Consider the following 12,311-nt stretch of genomic DNA (forward strand, 5'->3'; position numbering starts at 1 on the left):
TTCATGGAACCATTTCATTCCAGAATTAGTGGTTTATTCTGTATGCCTGTCCTTTTGGTTCTGTCCTAATCCTTCTGAAACCAAATAGCTATTGCTGGGGAGTAGAGCGCCTGCATGGAAGGAGAACTGTTACAAAACCTCTATTGTATGTTCTTCGGCGGCTATTTTGGTCAGTTTAACTTAGTTGACATGCCCTCAAGCCTAATACTTCCTCTTTTTCCATTGCTGGAAACACACTTTACCACTTAAGGGAACACTGGAGGCTTCAGCCCTGCGGTATGTAACAAGGTGGGAGGGCTGCTCAATTCTGCTGTCTTTCTAAAATTACAGATACACCTTCTACTCGTGTATATGCTAAAGGAAAGGAGGAGGCTGTGATTAAAGTGCTTTGGTTTTTGGAGGCTCAGACTTTCTTCATGACTTTTGAATGATAACTTGGGCTCAGATTCTCAAACATACTTGAACAACCATGTAAGCCCTTAAGTATTCGATTTGGCTTTTAAGCGCCAATGATATTTTTGAAATTATCCAGCCTTTGCCACCTCCACCAGTTATGAATATCTTGTAGCCAACTATTTGTTGCAGCCTTTACTTGAAGCCAGAGCTCTGCAAGATGATCAGCAAAGCTGAATCGCAGAGGCACTTTCTGAGCTGACAGCAGCTGAAGGCCGCTCATGCACAAAGCAGCTGAAACCAAGAGCAGAGAATTGATGGCAGGCTGAGATGTTCTGATCAGAACGCTTGCCCAGAGTGAGAAAAATTCTGATTTTGTTTTTTTACTTTGGAGTACGGATTTAAATTTGGGTCTCTGGTATCTTAGAATAATATCCTAGATATTGAGCTGCAGATAAAGCATCTTTTCTCATTGTGAACAATACTTATTTCAAGCAGAGGAGTTTCAACAGGAAAGAAACACCATACTTAGTGACACTTTGGTGGAGTGGGGTTTTGACTGGTGTTTCACCTTGATGGTTTGAAACACTCATTGAAGATTGTGAGGTATTTAGATTTTGTTATTGTTGTTGTTTTAGGAATAGTTTTTTTTTATATAAAGCAGTGGTGGGCTTTTGCAGGTGAAGAAATGGAGGTGAAGAAATTTTTAGCAGGTGGTTAACAGGTAACTGTCTGTGGACTGGATCAGTCACTTGGGCCTGGCCTGGCCTCTTTCCCTGTGTCTCACCTCTAGCTGCTGGGAGCTTCAGCCTGGTGCTGGTGTTGCACTGAGTGGCCAGTGCGTGCTGGGTGGGAGCTGCACAGCCCAGCAGTAGCTCTGCAGGCCGCTCTTGGGGATCAAGCCTTTCATTTCTCTGCAGCTCTCCTCTCCACTTGCAAAACAGAGAGTTTCACCAGCCTTCATCACGTCGGTGTTGCATGGAGAAGATTAGAAGGTGTTCAGATACTGCGTTGTGCTGGTAGGGACCATGCAGGCATTTCAGCCAAGTGTGAAATGGCTTTGCTAAGCCAGCTGCAGAGGTGCACTAAACTGGAAAATTTCCCCCTAACTTAGTCTTGGTTTAATCTACTGTTTCTGTTTGGATCTTTATTCAAAACCGACTGGTTTTTGCTTGATGAACACCCAGCTTTCCCAACTGGCCTGCGTTTCATGTTTCATGACTGTGAAAGACCTTCACTGTTCAACATATACCATCAGATTGTTTCTAAGTACATGGTTGCTTGGGAAAGATGTTCTTAAATGAATAATTGTATTTTTGCCTGTGTAATTATCACATGATAATTTCTTATATTCCTCTTAATTTTGATTTACATTTTGACATGGTTTACGTAACACAGAAGACCTTATCTCTGTGATTCAGAGTTTCAATTGTGGAAAAAATCAAGACCTGATTTATTTTTCTTAAGTCCTGGGTCCTGATTTTTTCACTCTGCCTCTGCTAGTAATATTTACATGAAATACATTCAGCTTGCAAGTAGGAAAAGGAGAGAGTTATTGTAATTGAGTACTGTTTATATTTTTGTGGACGGTTTGCTACATTGTTGAAGTTCTACATTTAAAAAAATCCTAAACAATAAACCAGTTCCCTGATTCTAGAATCCTGTTACAGCACTTCCATATGTTACCACATAGAATCATAGAATTGCTGAGGTTGGAAGGGACCTTTAAGATCATCAAGTCCAACCTTCGACCTACCCTGACAAAAGCCACTTCTAAACCATGTCCCTAAGTGCCCCATCTACCCTTTTCTTAAACACCTCCAGGGATGGCAAATCCATCACCTCCCTGGGCAGCCTATTCCAATGTTTAATAACCCTTTCAGTGAAAAAATGTTTCCTAATATCCAATCTAAACCTCCCCTGATGTAACTTGAACCCGTTTCCTCTTGTCCTATCACTTGTCACCAGGGAGAAGAGGTCAGCCCCCATCTCTCTACAACCTCCTTTCAGGTAGTTGTAGAGGGTGATAAGGTCTCCCCTCAGCCTCCTCTTCTCCAAGCTAAACAACCCCAGCTTCCTCAGTCGTTCTTCATAAGGTTTGTCCTCCAGACCCCTCACCAGCTTTGTAGCCCTTCTCTGGACACGCTCCAACACCTCAATGTCCCTCTTGTAGCGAGGGGCCCAAAACTGAACGCAGTACTCGAGGTGGGGCCTCACCAGTGCCGAGTACAGGGGGATGATCACTTCCCTAGTCCGGCTCACCACACTGTTCCTGATACAGGCTAGGATGCTGTTGGCCTTCTTGGCCACCTGGGCACACTGCTGGCTCATATTCAGCCGGCTGTCAAACAAGACCCCCAGGTCCTTTTCTGCTGGGCTGCGTTCGAGCCACTCTGCCCCAATCCTGTAGCGCTGCATGGGGTTGTTGTGACCCAAATGTCCACATGTAATATTTTGCAACAAAGCTAAGCCTTGTGTTTCATTGCTTTGGATACTGATGAGGCATTCAAGAAAGAAACATAAACCAAAGATTTCTAGAATGGATAAAAGCTGAAGGACATGAGGATGTGCAGGGAGTGCCTTCAGACCATGTATCATCCTGTTCCTCTGAAAATGGGGCAAGAAACACACTGTTCCTACGTGAACATATAGGGAAATTATAGGCAAGAGGCACATAGGCCGCTCCTCTGCCTGAAGTCTATATTCCACTGGATATATAACTACTTTTATTTTAAAGAACCTTCACAGGTTTACTGCATTTATTTATTAGCAGAAAGGAGGTGGGACAGTCAGGCGTACCCTTCTGAATTGGCAATTCTGCACAATTTCTGTGGGAAGTTCTTTGTGTGCCATTAGCAGCAGTAAAGATTCATCAGGCCAAATTCTGATATTGCTTGCATCTATGAAGAGCCCGTGGGCTTGCGCAGGTGTAATGGGTTGGAAATCAGTGAAATTAGTCAATAATTCTGCTGGCAGTTCAGAGGGAGGAGTAAAATTCACAATCCTATGCAGTTGGCCGGGGTGATTACCTGCACAGGGCTGGCAGGAGTAAGAGCAGGAAATATATCTGTCTGAATTGACACTTTTGCAAATGAAGCTATTGGTTAAAACTGGTATTATCTCAAGACCACTTCTAGTGAACTATTAATCAGGAAAGCTAGAGATACTAGGTTTAGTTTTGCTATGCGACTCTTTGTTACCTAATTGTCATGTAATTAGCCGGCTGGTCACTGGGAAGGCACACAGTGTGACAGCTGTCAGTGGTATCTACTTCTGTTTTGTTTTGGTTTTTTTAAATAAATGTGAAAAACCCATCACATGTTGTGTTGAATGAGGGACTTGCATTATGATACTTTGGGGGCACTGTTTGAAGATGTGTTGTGGCTTGAAATCAGAAGGGATCAGAAGTATCAGAAGCTGGGTAATATGGAAACTTCTGTACCACGGATGAGTTACAGAGGTTTCTGGCTTTGTGGAGAGGGTATTTTGTGTTACTGTTATTCTGTGTGGTGACTGAGGCAAGATCACAGAGACCAGAAGCAGTGGGTGCCACTATTTTAACTGTTGTTGCAGAATCCCAGAGAAGTTGGGGTGGGCAAGGACCTCTGGAGATCACCTAGTGCAACCCTCCTGCTCACAGCAGCATCAGCTAGAGAAGGTTGCTCGAAGCTGTGCCTGACTGGGTTTTGAACATCTCCAAGGATGGAGACTCTGAAGTTTTTCTGGGCAATGTGTTCCTGTGCTCAATTGCCCTTACAAGAAAAAAAGGGTTATTCTAATGCTTAAATGAAGTTTCTTGTATTTGTTATGGCCAAATCCTGTACAGTCTGGGTAAATAAATCCCATGGTTACAACACTGACAGGCTTTAACAATTTTTCCTCCCTCCCCCACTCTCCCAGCACTTGTCTATGGTAATGACTGCCAGTAGTACAGCACAGGAAGATTTAAAGATAGTATTTTGTTGTGAAAAAGGCCTCACTAAGAAGAACTGAACTCAATTTTAATACTGAAAACCAATATTGACAAGTGTGTACTATTCAAGCCTGACTACTGCTGCAGCTTTTGCTGGCGGTCTCCTGTGCAGGGAAGGTCAGAAAGAACACGGGTTCCGAACCAGGCAGAGCTGAAGCTCGGGACTGGCATTAATTTAATTATGTAAGGATAAAATGGCTCTAGTCCCCATTTTGGGATGTTCAATGCGATAGATGTAAATTGCTTCAGCGCAGTAACTCCACTGAAACGAATGGAGCAGCCATAGCTTGTAACATCGGATGGTTTCCTGTCCTATCATTAGCAGTCAGAGTTGTTTTCAAATTTCAGATTACGGTAAAGCTGCTCCCAGTGTTTGGATGCTCAAATGCTAGTAGTTTCTGAAGGTGGCTGTGGATGTCTCCACGTATGTTTTCCACTGTTGTTCAGCTGCCATACTATTGCAGCTGCTGCTTTACAGTTTATTCCAAGAGTTCTCTTTTTTTTTTTTTTCTTTTCTTTCTGAAGCTCTGTTCTGACAGCGCTCCCTCTCTCACAGTTCACATGGAGAAAACTTGTTGCAGGACCAGGATCTGAACTGGGACCAGTGGTCTGTGCTTATTAACAAAAATGCTTAGGGAGTGCAGATAGGTTAATTGAAGTTAGTTGTGTGTGACCAGGTCGGTTTGTCTTTAATCTCTTATGTTTAAATTTTATATGCATGAAGACAATTAATCCTCTTAACTGCTGTAGACTTTGAATGCTTAGTAAATAAGTGGCCTCTTTAATTGATGCTATGGTGTTTGCCTGTTTAAGCCAAAATAAAAGTAAAGTGCTACACTGGGCCTTGAGGGAATCTTCCACAGTGTAGTGAGAGGTTCTATTATGTAAAAGGCTTAAGAGTCTTCCCAGCTCATTATTTTTATAGTACTGTCTGCTTTGCTCTTTTAAGACAATGCTTTTTTAGCATCAACAATTTTGAGATCAGAGAGCACTTCCTGAGTGAAGGCAAATTGAGCAAGATATTTCAGCACTTGATAATCAAAGATGCACTTCTCATGCGTGCAGGTTAACACTGCTTGCCTTTTTTTTTACTGAAACCCAAAAAGGTATTCCTCTCGAGTGAAGGGCTTGTTATCTTCACAGTGTGTACAGTAAAATAATAGTCCAGAGCTTATTTCTTCACAGTGAATCATGAAGTGCTTTACAGAGTGTATATCTAGGGATTACTCACTGGTCAACTGACCAAAATACCGATATTCTGTACCAATAAATCTGTATAACAGTTTTAATGAGATGTGAAGAATATCTTCTGCACTTTTAATTGTGTCTTTAATTTTGTTCAGGTAGTATATTAACACTTATTCCACTGAATGCCATGCTAGTGACAGTTAACAAACACATCCTTGTTTACACCAGGTTTCAGATCATACCCATGTTGCTTAAATCATTGTTCAAGTGATGTTTTCCTTTGGCCTGTGTGGTGAATAGATTAGGAGTAATAAGATGGAGGGGAAGAATCCGACATTTAGAGATAATTTTTCATACATGAGGTATGATGGAGAAAGGGCTTGTTGTCTCATTTATAATTAAATCTAAATTCAGATGAGTTTCACAATAAATATTTTGCCAGGCTGCAAATGTCCTCAGTATCATGCCAGACAGCAGCTGAGCGCAGATGAGAGTTGTTAGTGCCTTAGCTCGGCTTTTTCTGTAGGTGTCACACTCACTCACTGCCTCGGCTTGACACTGCCTAGCTCTGCTCTGCAGTCCTCGGATCTGATCACATTTACTTATACATGTAATTGTGTTCGTATGTAATTTGTTATTAAATTCAGTCATATTTAATAATTTGGGGGAACTAATAATCTATTTTAAGTACAGTCTGTATTTTTGAATAACTTTTCTTTGAGGTTCTTAATTTTTAACACAACTTTTAAGGTCAGTGGTCCGACTGTGTAAATTATTAAATACTTCTGAATTTTTTATAACTTTCCCCAGCAACGCAGACTGGATTTTCCTTTCTCTTCACAATTCCTGGACGTGCAGTATGGAGGGTGATACTGTACATCCTTTGTTTTTTTGTTTCAGATCATAGTTGTTAATGTGAAATCCAAGCTCTCGTTTTACTAATTGTAGTAGTAATAATATAGAGAATGTTTTGCTCCCTCCCGATATAATTGACCTGCTTCTTTAATCTGTGTGAGACTGAACAGCACGTATCATGTTCATCCCTTGGTTTGGGCTTCCTCTGTAGCGGAGTTGAGGTGCAGCTGTGGATCAGTTCTCGAGGCCAGGGCCGGCACTACCCCAGAACAGTGCTGCTGCAGCAGAGTTTAATGGTCCGCATTTCTGCAGACTCTGAATTTGAAGATCCAGTCCTAGGACAGACTTTGCTCTTCTGAAATTGTGGAGCAACATGATACTACTTATTTTAGCAGGGTAACAGTACAGGGAAAAATTTTGCAAGGCAGGAAGAAGTCAAGTTCAGATCTATTTGGACTAATTGGTGGATTAATCCAAAGAAAGATGCAGCCATATGGAGGTTTTGCTAGCAAGTAGAGAGAGACACTTGTAGGGTACCTCTCAGATTGGTTTAGATTTCTGTAGTGATCACATGTTTATTTTTGTCTATTGGAGATTCCTGGTTGGAGGTCCTTATCTTTTGTACGTGACCCTGAGTATTTGACTTCAGCATCTATGTGGCAGCTGTGCCATGGCAATCCTCTGGAATGGGTGCCTTCTCTGTACTATTGCTCTCTAAGCACAGATCAACCTTTAACAAACACTTGGCAACCCATAAGAAAAACCCTTATGACTGGGTAAACAACTTTATAAAGTATCTATGTAATATGGGGAATAAGAAGCTGCCAGATGTCTCTGGGCTGAGAATTGCCTGGAGAAGTCATCCCTCTCATCCTGACCCTCCTCCCCAAGAATCCCATAAAGACTATTAATAAGTCATACCACGGCAACACGAGTGACGTGGACTGCCACTGAACTGAGCTTCCTGGGCTGGCTGCACAATTTACGGTCTACATTACTTCATAATTCTTGAGTGGAAGAAATTAACAACTGTGGGTGCTGGCAGCTTCTTTTTATTTTTTTTATTTTTTTTTATTTATTGGAGACCGCAGTGGTTCTTATCCTTCCTTTACCACTTCCACGGAGAGTAAATGAGTTTACCTGGTAACAGCATATTGTGATGGGCACAAAGGATATTGCTTATTTGTGGAGGATATAAACACACTGCCAGTCACTCGCTGTAGCAATGAAACTTGTTAGTCACAATGAGCTAAAATCTTCCTTGCGCAAAATTTTCAACTGGACTAGTTTATGCTCACAGGAATTGAGAACTATCCCTTCTGGTACTTTAGTGTCTATTTCCTTGCATGGATCGGAAATGTTTGTCTTTAAAGCAGTAACTCTGCTAGATAAACTGTAGCTTTAGTAACAGTTGTCTAAATTTGGAGGCTCGTTTCACTTTCCCACAAGCACATGTCTGGAACAGTTCAAATAGCTCTCAGTTGGAGACCACCATTAGAGGGTTTGGTGTCTGCTTCCCCCCACAGTGGGTCTATTTTAACATTGTTCCTACATCACCCTGTAGCCAAAAAGGAAAAATACAGTTGACTAATTGCAAGCATTTAAATTCAAATGCGAATTCAGATCTTTGCAACCATGACATCATTTTTGTTTGGGTCAGCCTTTGGATGCTTGCTGACCTTATTAAGAAAAATCAGTGCAATGTATTCCTATCAATGACAGTCACATCAGCTGCATAACCAGCAGCTGTAAAAGAAGCTACAAAGCAAAAATACCATTCACCATGTTTTTAAAAAACAAAAATTACCCCCTCACTAGGAAAAAGTTGCCACAATCTCTAAACCAAGCGCTTTCTTCCCTGACACATCTAAATGTAGAAATTTTGTGATATAAATATTTTATCTATCCTGTGGCACTCTATGAGTAAAGGAAATGTGACCATTTTTGTTCTGTGATCCATTTTTTTTTTCTGATAAAAAAGGAAAGAAAGACTATCTGTTTCTTCTACTTCAAAGTGCTAGAGACACAGGGGATTCTCTTCCCATATCCTTTTAATTTTAGTATTATCAAGCCATTCTGTAAACTTACCAAAATTTCTTGAGTTTCGTTCTTGTTGTAAGGAATACTTTCAGGTAGTGCCTGGATGTACCTTATGATTGCAAAATCACACTTCTATACATAAGGAATCTTATGGGAAGAAACAGAAATTAAGAACAACTTAAAATGTAGAGAATACATACCAAGATAAATGAGTCTGTGCATGGGATGCTGCTCATGCTTAACGCTACAACAGATACATACCAACAGATGCCACAGTCTTCAAAACAGCAATTCAAATACAAAACAGGGATTTCCTTTTCATTTTTCTTGTCTGTTAACAAGAAGCTTAATTTTATGCTGATGGAATTGGGCAACACGTAACATTTTCTGATGCTGCTGGGTGTGCGTGCAGACTGAAGTGACCACCCATTACGTGTCTTGTAATGCCTAGTCTTCTGAAGCCTCTCTGCCTTTTCAGGCTGAGCTACCTTGTGCTGTTGCTGATCCAATGCAAGCTATGAATGTTCAGCATTTCTGGAAATAAGACGCAGATTGTCTCAAGTTGGGTGCACCAAATCTTCAGAAAATGCTGCTAATTAAGCATTTTGCTGGAGGGCGCTCTCTGAAACCACCATGAGATAGGGTTACTGTGATTGAAGTCCCTTCTACTTTGGCATCTAATTTCAAAATGAGTGACAATAAACACAGTGCCTGATCAAAAGAGATGCAAAGCATGGGGTCCCCTCCTGCTGCATATTTATATGTTGCAATGTGTTATAAATACATTTAACTCAGTAGAAACCATTGTAGTTTATATAAATCAGCTGTTATTGAAGAGCTAGCCAGTTCATTAGTGTGTGTGTGCTTCTGCATATGTGCTGGGCTGCTGGAGGGAGAGAGTTGCCGGAGTGTCAGGCCTGTGATGGTCCTCTTGCATTCTTCTTCCATTCAAAGGTATCAGCAGTTAATTAGCGAAAGCTATGCAATAGATTTTGCAAATAAAATACCTGAACCTTTGTCTTTTAAAAATACCTTTAAATCAGTTACAACACAGACAGAGAAATAGATATGAAACATGGGTGACCTGGGGAAAACATCTCTACATTTCAGAAATAGATGGTCCCTCCTTTTAACACCCTTGTGGAATATTTTGTGTCAATATTGATGAAGGAAGCTTTGTTGCTGGCTTTATCTAAATCAACATGCCTATGTCAGGAGAAAACAGGGCCCAGTGATTCGCAGGCGGTTTTACCTTGTAGATAAATATTATTGCATTTTGAGAGGAAGAACACGAAGCTTTATTTGCCCTCTTTGGCATTACGACCACTGCCACGATGTGGAACAGAGAAAGTTCTCCATAGACTAAGTAAAGTTTCTTTACTAAAGTAAGTAAAGTAAAGACACGGTTTAATTTGAGCTGTGTAAGAGACAGAATTGTACTGTTGGAACGAGCTATGCATTTTAATTCGCTTGTATTTTGTGAGAACAAAAATGGGGAAGTCTAGAATATATATAAGCCAACTGTATATATAAAAGATAATTTCATCTGTCATCTACTGTATATTAATGTGTGGAAGCACTGACCAGATATGCCTCTAACATTAGCAGGCTTCCTAAGCCAGAAAAGGGCATCAAGAATACATATGTAATTTTCCAAATACAGAAATATCACTTTTCTTTTGAATGTGTTAGGTTCTCCTGGGTATAGCTTTTTATTTGTCCAAGACACACCAATACTTTTTTCTTTTTGTGAAGTTAAACGTTAATGGTGGGAAAATACCTGTCAAAATGGAGAAGTTACTTCTTTGGGGGGATGGTGGTAAGGGGAAGAAATGCTCTTTCTCACCATCTGTTTTCCCTAGGAGGTGGCCCATGTGGAAAATTGCATGTATAACTGTAAAGTCAATTGCTAATGAGCCACTGGGGGCGGTCTTGGAGTAGGAATAGTAAGTCTTATCAGCTTCCTGCTCGTTGTGCTTTATGGACATTAATGTTTGCAATATTCCATGAGTTGGTGAAATGTTGTTATGCAAGTATTAATCTCTTTTATATATTGGCAACAGAGACTAGAAACAAAATGATTTTCTCACAGTCACAGGGAAAATCACTGCTGGAACTTGGCGTAACTCTTAGGGAAACCTGTTTGCCTGCCCTGCATTCACAGATGCATCAAGATGATCCTTCTGAGTGTTTTCTCAGTGTATCTGTGTAGGGTGACACCAGCTTACTGCATGTGCAGCATCCTGCACATCTGCAGTAAGCTGCTCTGGCAACCATCTGGAGAACTACGAAAAGAAGCAACCCCCAAGCAAGGCTCTCAAGTGATATTCAAGTCCATTGGACCTTTGTTTTTGGTGGAACTGTTGTCCTGTTTAAAGTAGCTTATAGAGCTAAGCACCTTGTTGAAGCAAGGTATAGTCATAGGCAAGAAACTCTAAAAATCCATCTTTAACAAAGCTGCCATAAAGAAGTTTGCACCTCTGCAGAAGTACAGAGCCAGAGGGCAGCTGCTGCCTCTGTGCCTCATTATCAAGAGTTGTGTGTTGGCTCAGGATCTGCTAAACCAGAGAATCTGTAGACGTACGTAATTATCAGCTTCCACTGAGCCCTGATTTGGACAGCTGGTTCCCTTTCTAGCTGGAGAACTAGCACGTCGATAATAGCTGCTCGTTTTACGGAAGAGAAGTGAAGCCTGGAGGAGAAAAAGTAGTTCCTAGTGGTAATATTTGTGAAAGTCTGGTGGAATGCAGTTGAGAGTTGTCGCGGTCACAGACAACATGGCAGGATATTATTTCTGGGGAAAATGCAAGCAGCTCACATTTTTTTAAAATTTACTGATTCAGATAAATTAGATTAGTCTGATGGAATAGATAAATTAGTGCAGCTCAAAGTGTTTAAGTTTATGAAAGTGTTTACTCCCTGCTCCTTTTGTTTAGTTGCACTCGCTAGAAGATAATGAGATTGACCTAAACTGCAGATATCTAGTAATTTTCAGCTGCTGCAGTCTGTGGGCTTTGTTTATTTAATGTCCCTGCTGCACTGTTCTTAATAATTTTATGTATGCCATGATCTCAAAAAGAGATTATCGGACTCTTTGTTGAGTATGATAAAGAGAATATTTTTGTTCAGAAGTGTGTGATGAGACGCGTTGCGTAGAGAGTGTTTTCTCACGTTAGGCAGCTGCCTAGTGGATTAAATTCCGTTGCAGAGCCTTGATCAGATGTTTTCCGTGTCAAGCTGAAGGGTTGGTGGCATCAGTGCTCACTAAATAAGTAAATTCCTGAAGTGTTTAATGCAACCCTGAAATAAGAGTTTGGGATAGAGATAGTTTAAATGTAGGTAGGATGGGGAAAAGGAGCCTGAGCAGGAGGAAGTTTTGACAGCAAAGAATGTGCCAAGGAGCAGTGTGCTTTGTTTATATATTCCCTTTTTGTTAGAGATTTCTCATCCTCAGCAGATGAAAGGAGGTTGTGTTTTCTCTGTTTTAAACACAGGGATACTATATGAAGAAACTTCTTACCCACACACTGATTTAATGAATCTGTAATTTTAGGCTTGTCTATTTGGAGAGAAGGGATTTTCCAATGTTTCCTGAGGAGAGTTTCTGAAAAGCAATAACTACAATATTAAAAACTTCTAAGTCACCTTTTTCTCCTCACAGGAAATAACACAGCTTTCCTTGCATCTCTAGCAGTATTTAATTATGCCCGAATTCTTACACAATGACAAATGGCAGGTTGTCTCAGTGGTAGAAGATTTGAATTTTTCGATGTGAAATGCAGATTGTGTAGGTCCTGGATTATCTCGGCTTTGGCTGTGCATTGGAGCTCTGACAGATTTTTCCACTCTCCTTTGTACTGCG

The sequence above is a fragment of the Rissa tridactyla genome, chromosome 8, assembly GCF_028500815.1.
Source record: "Rissa tridactyla isolate bRisTri1 chromosome 8, bRisTri1.patW.cur.20221130, whole genome shotgun sequence".
Lineage (NCBI taxonomy): Eukaryota > Metazoa > Chordata > Aves > Charadriiformes > Laridae > Rissa > Rissa tridactyla.